This window comes from Arachis hypogaea, chromosome 9 (assembly GCF_003086295.3).
Source record: "Arachis hypogaea cultivar Tifrunner chromosome 9, arahy.Tifrunner.gnm2.J5K5, whole genome shotgun sequence".
Taxonomy (NCBI): Eukaryota; Viridiplantae; Streptophyta; class Magnoliopsida; order Fabales; family Fabaceae; genus Arachis; species Arachis hypogaea.
The window spans coordinates 118,265,731-118,280,140 of NC_092044.1; positions in this window are offsets into that span (position 1 = coordinate 118,265,731).

Genomic DNA, 14,410 nt, shown 5'->3' on the forward strand with positions numbered 1-14,410 from the left:
GTTTGATTTTTTAGTTTTAAAAATGCTTATTTTAAAGAGAAATGTGATAAAAAGTTTTTTATTATAAGAGAAGTCATTTTTTTTACTTTTTCATAAGCACTTAAATAGCTTCTTTTAGAAAATTACAATTTAATTTTAAAAATTATACCAGACATTAATATTATTACTTTTTATAAATAAAAAACTCAAAAGAGTAACTTTTGAAATTTCTCAAACAGACCTTTAATATAGTGGTTGATAAAAAAATATAAATGGTAATAAAGGTAGATGATGAGAATATTATTAATTTTTTAAGGTTTTATGTATGTTTTTTACCAAATATAAAATATGTATATATCTTTTGTATCTATGTCTATATAATTTATATGTTTGTGTCCATATTTTATACTATACACTAATCAAACGGAGCTTTAGTGTGTGGGAAACGACCACATGTTATTATAGATGATCTTATGAAATATTATTTTGAAGAATAAATTTTTACATTTAAGTCATGACCCTAATTAAGTCCAATCAAGTATTTTAAATTTACGCACACACGTTTACTGTCATCACTTCTTCTTCTTCTTCTCTTTTAAATTTGCGCACCCAGGTTATCTTCTTCTTATTTTAAATTCACGCACACACGTCTTTCCTGATGTTGCATCTTCTTCTTCTTCTTTTCTTTTTTCGTTATCGTCATCGCTAATAACAATAACATTTTGCTAGCATCTTTATTGGTTCTGATTTTCTCTGGTGCCATTATTAAATAATTGTAGTTCATTTCTTGGTTTATTTGAGATTCGCTCATTTGCATCTAGAAATGAATTTGATGTGTTTTTATTGATGATTGAGTTTTTTTACTACTTGTTCAAATTTGAACTAATTTCGTTTTATTTGTGAATTAACGGAGGCTCACTTGATGTTGTTATTAAGTATTGACCAAATTTTCATTCCTTAAAAAATTTCGATTCATTTCTTAGTTTAATTTAGGTTCATTTGATTTCGTCTCACTTGAATTTGCTGAACTTGTTTATGTGTGGTTGTTTAGTTAGTTTTTGTTCAAGTCTAAACTAATTTCGGTTTATTTATGAATTAACTGAGGTTCATCTGATACTGCTGTTAAGTATTGACTAAATTTTTTATTTCTTAAGAAATTTCGGTTCATTTTTTAGTTTGATTTATGTTCATTTGGTCTCGTTTCGCTTGAATTTATTGAACTTATTCATGTGTGGTTGTTTAGTTAGTTTTTGTTCAAATCTGAACTAACTTTAGTTCATTTGTGAATTAACAAAGGCTCACTTGATGTTGTTATTAAGTATTGACCAAATTTTTTATCCCTTAAGAAATTTCAGTTCATTTCTTAGTTTAATTTAAGTTCATTTGGTTTCTTTCGATTGAACTTGTTGAACTTGTTCATGTGTGGTTATTTAGTTAGTTTTTGTTTAAATTCGAACTGATTTTGGTTCATTTGTGAATTAACTGAGATTCACTTGATACTGTTGTTAAGTATTGGCCAAAATTTTTATTCTTTAATAAAATTCAGTTTATTTAGTTTCATTTCACTTGAAATTCTCCACCTCATTATCTTTCGCTTTGCCTTCTTCTTTTTCGTCTTTTTTTCTTCATCTTCTCCTTCTTATTTTATTTTCTCAAAATTCTTCTTAATTTAATCTCTTGAGAGGAATAAAACTAAGAAGAAAATCACGAAAAAGAAGAAAGAAAAATACAAAGAAGGAGGGGGAGAAATACGAAGAAGTAGAAGAAGAAAGAGGAGGAGGAGAGAAACGCAGGAACGTTTACGTTGTTGGAGCGTGTATTCATGCTTCATTAATGAAACTTATTTTTGTTGGGTTTGGGCCAACTTGATTGAACTTAGTTGCCAAAAAAACTTGGATGTATAGCACATAAATGCTAGACAACCAAGTTTTTTTTCTCAATCAAGTCAAAATTTACGTACGCACATTTTATTGTATGTTCTTCTTTTTCTTCCTTCTCATTTTTCTTCATTATCATCATCGTGATCACCACGACCATCATCATCAATATCACCTCCTCTTCCTACACTTTCTCTTCCTTTTCCTTTTCTTCCACCATTATCATCATCATCATTCTCCTCCTCTTCTTCCTTCTTCTTCTTCTTCTTCAATGTCATTATTATCTTCTTCTTCTAAAAAAGAATAAGAACAAATTGTAATATTTTATTTTATGTGTTACGTTTAAAAAATTTCGATATCAAATAAGAAATTCTTATGTCATGATTAAGAAATTTTGATATTATATCTTTTTTTATTTTTTTATATTTTGATTAAGAAATTATCATCATCATCATTCTCTTCTTTCTCCTTATTTTCATATTTTTTTTAAGTTTTCATAATTTATATTGTTTTACTTTTTAAAAAGAATTAAAAAAAACAAACAAAGAAGAATGAAAAAAATTACACAATTTTTTGTTTCATTTTTTATTTATCCCTTTTGACAATAACTACAAAAACTTTTAAAAAAATACCTAATTTATAAAAAAATACATAAATTTTGCACTAACAAAGAAAAAAAGGAATAAAAAGCAAAAAAAAAAAACTGCAGCATTAAGTTCAGAACTTTAAAAAATTTTAGTGTTAAAATTAAAAAAAGTCATGTGTCAAAATTAAAAATTTTTTCGTCCCGTTTAAAAAATTTCAGTGTTATTAACTTTGATGAAGAAGTGTGTGATTTCACGTGCATGTGTATGAGTGATTTTTGTTGAGTTTGGACTAACTTAATTAAAGTTAGTTCATAAAACTACATAGATGTGTAACAAAACTCTTGAATATATATATATATATATATATATATATATATATATATGAGGTAAATACCAAATTCGTACCCAAAAGATTTTGGCGCTAACAAAATGGTACCTAACTTTTGTTATTGACAAAATGGTCTCTGAAAGATTTTAAAATTTGACAAGCATGCCCCTGAGCTCGTCGAAGCACATCTCCGACAAACATGATGCTGACGTGGCCACCATGTTTTAATGACCTAGCAAACCCCTAACCCTAATCCCTCCCTCCCTAGCGCACTCTCCCTTCCCCTCCCTAGTGCACTCTCTTGTGCTCGCACTCTCACTCTCTTGCTTTCTCCAAAAACAGTGATGACGTTTTTGATGACGAAAATGGTAGGTTAGTTATCCAGAGAGGCAATAGGCGATTTCACCATGATTCCTTCTTCTCTTGGTGTTTCCCTTCCCCTCTCACTCCACCATGGTTCCTGCAGTAATACCCAACCCACACATGCCCATTGGAGTACTCTCGACTATTCTTCTTCTCTGAGATTCTCAACTGATCCATCCTCTCAGCACCTCAATCGCGCCATGCCTCTGCCATCTACGTGCCTCAACCTCTTGCGCTGCTTTCACTGCTAGCTGCTCGATTGCTGCCCTCAGCCCTTCAGTGTGGTCTTCTTTGCTCATCCACCACCAGTGCGATCTTCGCTGCCATCTTCAAGAACCATGGTGGAGTGAGAGAGAAGAAGGGAAACACTAAGAGTAGTTTCAAAAATTTAAAGTCCTAAATATTATTGCTTCAACAAAATTTCAAATGTCATCCTTAAATTTTTTAAAAGAACAAATGATTATTTTATATTTAAACTCACTGAACGTTTACTGGAAGATGACAGAGGGCCAGAGAATTTGCGCTGCTAATTTCATTTAAGAATTAGAGTATTTTGACAATTTAGAGAGAGAGAGAGAGAGGGGCTGCACGGGTAAGAGTGGAAGCTATGTTAGAGAGGGGGAGAAAGGTTAGCAAAATACGCTGGATCATGTTAGCATTATGTTCGACAGCGATGTACTTCAATGAGTTTGGAAGCATGTTTGTCAGATTTTAAAATATTTAAAAAATTATTTTATCAATAATAAAAATCAGATATCATTTTTTTAACATCGAAATTTTTAAGGTACCAATTTAGTATTTCCCATTATATATATGTGGTTGGATTATATATATTGTTTGTATGTCCAACAACAAAAGGGTTAATAATTAGACATATTATTATAGATTAATCGGAAAGTGCTATGTGATGCTCTCTTGAACCTATCATAAATTACGTACCAACTCTCTCATTCATGCAACTACCTTAGATTCTTTCTTTCTTTTTCTTTTTCTTTTTTCTTTTACACTTAATTATTTTCGTGAAATTAGAGATGATATACATTGCATGTGTAGGACACCATTTTGTTTATTATAAAAATGTATAGTACGTTATTGAAATGTATGTATAGTACATTATTGATTTCTTAGTTAATTAAAAACATTTTTTTTTCGTCATTTTACTCTGTTTGTCAGAAGCGGTGGGATGGAGAAGCTGCAAGTCAAGTCGCCAAGTTGGAATTATATTTGGTTCAAAAAAGTTCAATTTTTTTATTATTTTACGACAATATATTATATTATATTAAAATTAAGAGCAGATAAAATCAATTTCTCTTTTCTAATATATTACACTAATATCTCTTGTGTGACCACCTTTTAAACAAATAAAGCAATGATTATATATATAGTAAGATCATATAAAACAAAAGATACGATAAAGAATATCCATTCACACTACTAATTAAAACAAAAGGGAAGGGTACAAATTAATAACAAAACGAACAATATATCCGTTCGGATTATCATAACATAAACATGTCTAAATACATTAATCATTTAATGCACTAAAGATAACGATTAATTAAAAGACGAAAGGAGTATGAAAGATTTGACAATCTGACGAAAAATCCGATCATATTATATAAATTAAAATGATCGAGGATATGATTATACAAGCAGAGTTTATATCAATAATTTTCTTTTTCCAAAAATAAATTAAAAGAAAAAGTGAAGGGTTTTATGTCAATAATATAATTTGCATGATTGCAAGAATAAAACAAAATTCCCATCACGAAAAAAAGATGATTACATAAGACATATACGAGAGGCTAAGATAAACAAGAACCGTTGAATAATTGAGAAAATCTCAAATAGATATCTTATCACTTTCACTTATTATATGATTGTCTTTTTTTTCTAAAAATATGTAATTACATTATTTATATATAAAAAAATAAATGATCTATTATAAGGACAAAAACAAAAATTTTTTATTTTGATAAATACTAAATACTAACAAAAAAAATTGAGAATTTATAAAGAACGGTGCTCTATAACTTAGTCATTTTTTTAGCTTTTTTGTTGTTTCCACAATTATTATTACTGCTAGCTTCTCACTTTTAAAGACTTCTAAATTTCTCGTCTTCCACAATGCCCAATAAAGAGATGCAAGGAGGATCATAAAAGATTGTTCTCTTCCAATGCATCTACTTATCGTTTGCCACCAAATTGCAGACTCTATGATTCTATTTTGCACTATACCATTCACAAAAGGAGAGGAAGACCAAATCTCAGGAGCTGGACTGCATTGCACCAAGGTATAAAGGATTGTTTCATTGTCATTTCTACATCTTGGGTACATTGCTGAAGTATCTGAGAATCTTTAGTTGATCAAATTGAGTACAGATAATTTTTTATGGGATGTTCTTCGCAGAAATTTTTTTTACTTTGGATGGTAATTTTAACCCCCAAGTTAATTTCCAGAGCATTGAATTCGTCATCGCCGTTGTAAGGTGCTCAACTGGTGAATGAAAAAAAAAATCATAAGCCACCCAATACCTCAAGGTCACATCATACTGCTTCCTCTTGTTCCAGATCCATTCAAATTTGTCCTCGCCATAGTCGTTCAGTGGCAGGGAGAGAATTCACGAACTGAGTTCAAGGAAAAAAACTATTTCAACTAGCTCTTCATTCCATCTTTCATCCACTGTAAGTAAATCATGTACCCAATTGATGTCTTTTACTGGATTGTTGTTGTTAATGAGTCTAAAAGGATAGGATGGGGGTAACCATGACTCTTTCCCGATATGAACATTTGTGCCAGATTCTATACTCCATCTCAAACCATTTTCTACCACTTTTCTTTCCTCTAGTAGACTTTGCCAACCCCAAGAAGGTTGGTTTTCTTTATCTGCCAAAAAGAAGTTAGTGTATTTATAATATTTTTCTTTGAGCATACACAAAAGTAGCGAATCAGGTTTAATAGTAATTCGCCAAAACTGTTTACCCAGCAAGACTAAGATCTGGGCTCTGAAATTCTTGAATCCTAATCTGCCGTTTTTTTTGGGTTTGATCATACAATCCTAACTAATTCAAGCCATCTTTGTCTCCATTCTCTTCTAACTCCACCAAAACTGTCTTAGAATCCTGTATATGTCTTCCACTAGAGAATTTGGAAGCTTGAAATATGAAAGCGTGTATATTGGAATAGCTTTCCGACAGCTCTGATTAAAACATGTTTGCCACCTGCTGATAATAGACTCTTCTTCCAAGTTTGAACTCTTTTATGAACTTTATTCTTTATTGCACCGAATGTTGTTCTTTTAGATCTTTCAATAATAAAAGGAAGGCATAGATATTTATCTTGGACTCCCACAAGCTCTATGTTAAGTAACTCTGTTAGCTATTGTCTTCTGGCGAGTGGGGTGTTTTGAGGGAAAAAAATTGCTGATTTGTAGAGGTTAACCTTTTGTCCGCCTAAGTATCTCATATTCATTGAGTAGAGATTGAATATTGTTGCATGATCCCTTATTAGCCTTTTCAAATAAGATAGAGTCGTCAGCAAAGAAAAGATAATTGACTATTGAAAACTTTATGTAAATCTAAATCCCCTTAATAGACCTGTTTTTTTCTACCTTGTATAACAGATTGGATAATCCTTTCGCACAGAATAGAAATAGATAAGGTGACAAGGGATCTCCTTTCTGGATACCCCTTATTGGCTTAAAAAAAGTCATAAGGTTGACCTTCCATAAAAATAGAGTAAGAAACAATAGTGACTAGTTCTCTGATCCAAGAAATTCATCTGGTTCCAAAACCCATTCTCTCTATGATGAACCATAAAAAACTTCACTCAACTCTAACATATACTTTACTCTATCCAATTTAATAGTCATTTCACATTCTAATCCGCACCTCTTAGTTTTGAGGTAGTGTAAGAACCAGAAATAATTAAACGATTAATTAAAATAAAATAATAAGTTTAATTGCTTGAAATAGGTTTAAAAAAGTTAAAATATGATTTTAAAATTTTATGGGTGAGATTTGAATTCAGTGAATTTTTTCGAGTGGAAAAATATAATTTTCTATAGAAAATTGCGTAAAAATGCATCGGTAAGTTAGTCGGAAGTACCAACTTAAGTCTGTCTGGTACTGCGTAAAAGTAATAAAAACTGTAGAAAAATTTAGAAAAATAACTAAAATTGAAAATTAGGCACTAATTCTAAAAGTTTGGCACAAAGTTGAGTCAAACGGGCTAAAAACACTAATGGATCGGGCTAGGCCCAAGTTGGACCCAAGCTCAACATATATATACAAACATAGAAGGCTATTCAGCCTCGTTTTACCCTAAAACACTAACATAACCAGCTGAGAATTGAGAGAGAGGAAGAAGAAGAATACTATTCACATTTCACACTCTCACTCTTTTGCTTGTAACATGAGTTATGATGCTCTGATTCGCGTTCCATTTACAGTCACGTTAAGCTCTCGCTGAACCTGTCAGTTCTAACTAGGATTTTCAGGTAAGATTTCGAGTTTCATACTCCATTCTTTAGTCCTAAGAATTTCGAAAATTTAAGTTTGTGTTTTGAATAAATTTTGTGATTTTGGTTGTTTAGGTGCCATCCAATAATAGGTTATTGTTGATTTGTGCCCCAAACACCATTGAAAAAGGTAAGGTTCCTCTTTACCCTTATAGATTTGTGAATTTGGTGAACTCTATGTATTAATTATGGTAATATTGGTATGTATAGCTTGAAATTGTGATTATTAGAGTTGATTGGGAGCATTCGAATTGAGTTTGGTGAATTGTTGGTGATTAAAAGATTGTTGGAATCAAATTTAGTGATTTTGTGCATATTGGGAATCAGTCAATGTATGATTTCAGTTTTCTATGTAATATGTAATGTTTCATGAACCTTAGACTAGTAGACTTTAGGATAGGATTGAATTGGTTGTTGATAATTGTTGAATTGATAATGTATGATGATTTTAATGATTGTGATAATTTCGATAAGATTATGATGTTGTTGTTAATGAATGATGTTGATTATTAATTTTGGGGTTAAATGATGATAATGATGAGGATTAATGATGATATAGGATAAATGATATTTATGAAGAGTTGAATTGTGCAAAAATTGTTAATATTGAACTCTTGATTTGGAAATTATGAGTTTTGTTGAATCATGGTGGAAAGAGGTGAAAAAATTGAGTGAAATAGGTGTGGAAGTGATTGAAGTGCAATGAAATAGTAAATTGTAGTGCGTGGTAGTGTTTGGTGATGAAATTGAGTAGGTTTTGATTGGTTTGGTTTTGAGATTTTGGAAACTAGAGGACTTTGATGATTTTGTGTAAAACTTGAATTTTGATGAACTTTGACCAGTTATAACATAGCCTCCGGACCTTTGTTTTTTATGACATTTGATTTAAATGAAAGTTGGGTCCGAGAGCTTTTAGTTGTTCGAATAATGGATGGAAAATTTTTTAAACTGACAAACTTATGCGCATTTGAAGTTCGGTATAAAAATCTGATTTCTGCAACTTACAAAATTTTCTAAGTCTGGGAGTGCATGCGTACGCAGACCTATGCACGTGACACGAGCATTGGCCACTGCCAAGTGCTCTCGCGGTTGCGGGCACTAGCATGCGTATACGAGCATGTATTTTGAGGCATGCGTACACAAGTTTTTAACATGCGATGCGAGGATTTTATTCTATTTTGGATACTCGCATACTCAAGCAGGGTCTTGCGTACGCGACCATCATTTTTCAACCATGTGCGTATGCGGGACAAAAGTTTGTGCACACGAGACTCCTGTTTTGCTGAAAAATGATTTTTTCTTTATTTTCAACGATTCTCTAACTTTCCAAACTTCTTTAACTTCTAGTTAAGACTCTTAACTAGTAATTAGACTCTAAGACTAGTAAAGATGAGTTAGTGATTTAAATTGGTGATTTTCTGTTATGAGTTTTAGAAGACGAAGACTTAGATTTATGGAGTACTGAGGATGAACTAGTTGACTTGGGCACTATGACGGAGTACTATATTAATGATGAACTTGAGAACTTGAGAACTGATGATGTTTAAGGCGAGTTTGGAACTCAGAGTTGAATGATGAATTTGTTGAGTACTGAAAGTGATCACTGAGAACTACTATTATATATTGTTTCAGCTACTTTCATTTTGATTTTTCCTTCCAAAAACTTTTTTCTTTTGCTAGCTACTCTTCTAATTTTTTCTCCACCTCTAACACCTTTAGCCCACCAAAATAACCCGCTATTCTCAACTGTTCCAACCTAAGATTTAATTTTTCAATTACCATATTAGAGTTGGATTTGTTATGCTACTGCCACTGCACTAGACGATGCCTACAACACTTCAATTTCTGTGCCAAAATATACATATGTGAGCCATTAACTTCCATACTCCAAACTTTCGCTATCAATGTCCTTATATCTAGGGATGTCAATGGAGTAGAGCGGGGGCGGGGGATGCCTCCCTGCTCCCATCCCCGCCCCCCAGATTTACTCTTCGTTCCCGCCCCCGTTCTCCGCCATGGGGGAATATTGCTCCCCATCCCCATTCCCCACAGGGCCCCATTCCCCGCGGGGATCCCATTCCCCATCTATCTGATAGTTCTAACTAATTATTAATTTCCATATGAATAGAGATGTAAGTATCCATTCTATACAAAAATAACAAGATTTTATACACAAAATCTAAACGACAAGATGGTGACTTCTTTCGAAATGACGCAGTGGGGGAATGCAACGGCGAGCCAGAGGATAGAGAAGTGGACAAGGTGGGAGACGCTGCAACAGAGAGGAGAATGGACATGACGATAAAGTTACGGAAAAGAACGCCGCAAATAGAGAGCACAACACAGTGAAGATCATGGCACGGTGAGGTGTGACGATGCGGTGAGAAGGGAGAGCGGCGAGAAGGGAGAGCGGCGAGAGGGTGGCTGCAGAGAGGTTGGATGGAGTATGGACAACGTTAGGGATTTCTGAATTGAAGAAGAGTTATGCAAATGAGGATTAGGAATTTTGAGTTTATATATATATATATATATATATGTGTGTGTGTGTGTGTGAAATGACTAAAAAACATATGTGAGAAATAAACTATTAAGAACAATTCAGTAAATTTATGAACTTTGGGGATTAACGGGGATCGGACGGGGATCCCCGCTTGAGTCCCCGCGCCTGCCTCAGGGGAATTTTGTCCCACGTCCCCATCCCCACGAGGAAAATTCTCCATAGTCGGATCCCCATTCGGGGCAGTCCCACAGGGATCCCCGCGTCTCGGGGAGTTTTGCCATCCCTGTTATATCCTCCATCTCACACCACCGCTCTTGAAATTTAAATCTTCTTTTGGTAAACTATCTTGGAGAATCTGAATCAAATATGATAGGAATGTGTTCCAAACCATTTTTCGATAATCTTCGTACCACCGCATCTACATAAATCTCCCTTCAGGCCATTCGAGCCATAAAACGATCAAGTCTCTCTCTAATTAACACCTCTCCAGCCCTTCTATTTGACCATGTGAACCGCTACCCTATCATCCCAAAATAAATCAATTGATATCGTCAATGAAACCATTGAAATTTTCAATAGAAACATCAAACATCATATTTTCTCCCTCCTTTTCTCCATAATTTGTATTGCATTGAAGTTACCCAACATGATAAAGCTACCTTCAAAGTCAAGAAGAGAGTTCTTTGAATTGATTGATTTGAGTCCGCTCATTAATGCTCAAGTAAACTCCAACCAACCCTCACTCACATTCTTATTCTCATCTTTAACCGAAGCAATTATGAAAAAAGAGTTTTGAAATAGAATATGTACCTCCACATGATCTTTTCATACCAAAGTCATTCTTCCTGATATTCTATTCGGATCCACTAATGTGAAATTTTGATATCTGCATGATCTGACTTTACGTTTCACCATTTCACCATTTAAGATTGGTTGGTAGTTTCACAGAGAAAAATCATTTCGGGAGAGTGAAATTGGCACATCCCTTTAAGATTGTGGATTATTAGAACTCTCATGGTGCATTGGGTGCCACTGAACGGCTGGTACCCTCCACCATCTCTTGATCCATATCTCTAACAACTCTTCCAATTTTAACTAGACTATTAATGTAGTTGTGAATAGTCTCCTTTATATCCTCCGCTGACAATTATATTGTATTACATATTATGATTGTCATTTTTAAAAAATTTAATTTTGATAGATTGATAATATAAAATATTTTAAACAGTTATACAATTACATATATAGTAACTAGAATCTTGATTTTAACTCTTAAAATTTTTTGAGATTATAATTTTAAATTAATTAATCAATTTTATGAAATTTATATTAAGTCTGACAATTTTATTATTTAAATCTTGTCATGATTTCATATTTTAAGTATTTAATTTATTTTTTTAATTTCATGTAAAATCTCAATTTTTTTTACCTTAATTATATCTAATTTTTGGATGATCCTTATTATTGTAGTTAATATAAAAAATAATTATATTTAATTTACGGATGTAATATTATATAATTAAATATACGTATAAAAGTTTTTTTTAAGTCGACTTTACGTGAAGTTGATACTTGAGAGTCGTTAGATGATTTGACTGATTTGACTAAATTTTTATCCAACAACTATGAAATATCAACTTCATGTAAAGTTGACTTCACCTGATTTTTCACCGTATTAATTTTTTTTTTTCAATACGCTCTTTTCAACAATAACAAAAACAAAAACGACTTCACGTAGTTATTACCACACTCCCTGATAATTTTCTTATACTGACTTACTAGCTAATAAGAGAATAAAAAGTTCGTTGGTCTTTTCATATCATTTCCGCTATTTGGATAAGTAGATCGATATATATAAGTAATAATAAGTTAATAACCTCTCTTTCAGCGAAAGAAATGTATAAGATAAGAAGAGAATTCATAGAAAGCTAAGGAAATGTATAAGATAAGAAGAGAATTCTAAGGTTGATTTGAGAAATTATAATTTAATAAATGTAAGAGTAGGATCAAGGATTCTTTACTCACGTCAAAGCTTATTTGTTTTTCTTGTTAACTGATATTCTTACTTTCCTACAATTTTTGGATTCTCAATGGAATAATAAAGGACGTGTCACAGCATTCTTCGTGGTATGGCATATTCTCGGTTTATACCATATTTGGAAAACAATAATATTTAGAAGATAATAAAAAATTAACTTAAATAATTTAAAATTATTTTATTTAATATTTATTAATTATTTTAAAATATTTGTGTAATTTAAAATATAATAAATATATAATTACAGATGTTATTTGTTTAAAATTATGAATATTATGTTATATAAATTAATTTTAAATAATATTGTCTTTCTAATAGTTGGAGAATAATTTCTATTATTTATATGCAATATCATTATATTTTAATGTCAATTAATGAATGATTGTGATCTAAATTTATTTAATAGGGACATAATAATCATAACATCATGAGACTAGTTGAGAATAATGTATTATTAGGAGCAATATGAAAATTGAGCTTGGACTGCTAAAATTGGTAACAAGTATATATATATTAGACATGTCAAAAAATCATTTATCCAAAAGTTTATGTAAAATAAAGTAGTCTTTTTTGTATTTGTGTGAATTTTGTATAATTTTTTATTTATTTTATACACTACAATAATATAGATTATTTTTTAGGGTTATAATGTGTAAAAAAAAATTAAAATTTGTCAAAAAAATAAAATTTGACACTATTTTAACTATGAAAATATGTTAATAAAAATTTTGTCAAAAATAGTATTTTTAACATATAAGTGATTGTGAAAAAAAATTTAAATCTTATTTTGATAAATATTGGCTGTCAAAAATAATTTGTTAGAAAATTTTGAGAACATATTTTCTGTGATACTTATTAATTGTCAAAAATACTATTTATTTTGACACTTATTGACTATAAAATATTCTCAACAAAAAATTTTAACAAAGAATGAGATGTGATCTTGAAACTAAAGAATAAATTGAGACTTTAAAGATAAAGAATGAGTAATATAATCCTAAATTGAGAGCAGTGTAATATCAAAATTAACAGAGCCCAAAGAAGAAAAAAAATAGTAGAGTAAATTGAAAACAAATGAGTGTCAAAATTGAGGAGTAATTTTCTACGGTCAAATTTTTCGTCAAGAAAATATAGAAAATTTGACATTTGTGATATTTGTCAAAAATATATATTAATTTTGACATTTAATTATGGTGTTAAAAAATAAAGTGTCAAAATAACTCTATTTTCTTGTAGTGATATTAACTTTTTTGTTAATAATAATAATAATAAAATTCTATATATACTTTATTTTGTGATACAAATTTTATGCATATGTAATAAAGTTACTTATTTCAAAATTAAAAGCTTAAACTTATGAATATAAATATATATGAATAATTATATATGTTACTAATATAAGTTTATCATAATAAGGCAGTTAGACAAATTTGAAAGTCTTCTAAAATTATTAATACCCGTAAATATTGGATAAGATATTTACTAATAAAGTAATAATTACTACCAGTAGATATTTGGACAAGATATTTAATATCATTACATATTTTATACTAATATACTACTAGTAATTACTAACCAATAAATAGATTTGGGTAAAATATTTAATATTGGTACATATTTAATACTACTAACTGTTAACGATTTTTTTTTTGTTATAGCCATTTGAACTCAAAGTCATTAAGACGAAATAATTAGTAATCAAAATAAATTAGTAAAAAATAGTCAAAATTTATTATATTTAATATTTAGTAATAATTAATGAACATTAAATAAGATGAATTTTGATTATTTTTTTGTTTTTTTAATATTACTAAGATAGATATTCTTTTTCTTTTTTTTTTCGGATAGTAGATTACGTAATTTTCTATAATATCGCTAGTAAAAAATATTCTTGAAATACAATTATCAGTCACAACAATATATTTATATATTTTGTAATAAAATTATTAACTATTAAAATAATCAAATTTGACATAATAGAATGATATTTTTTACATTTATGCGGCATAATTAATTATTAGTAACACAACAAAGACAAATGGATCTGAATAAATTTACGGTTAAATTTAAAGTAACACATAATAAATATCATTCCATATCCATCCCTGTTTAGTCAATGGGGCCTTAATTTTTCCTTTTATTATGCACTAAATGCGTATCTCTATAACTCAACTATCATATTCGAATTGTAAAAATAAATAAATTATAAAAAGAACAC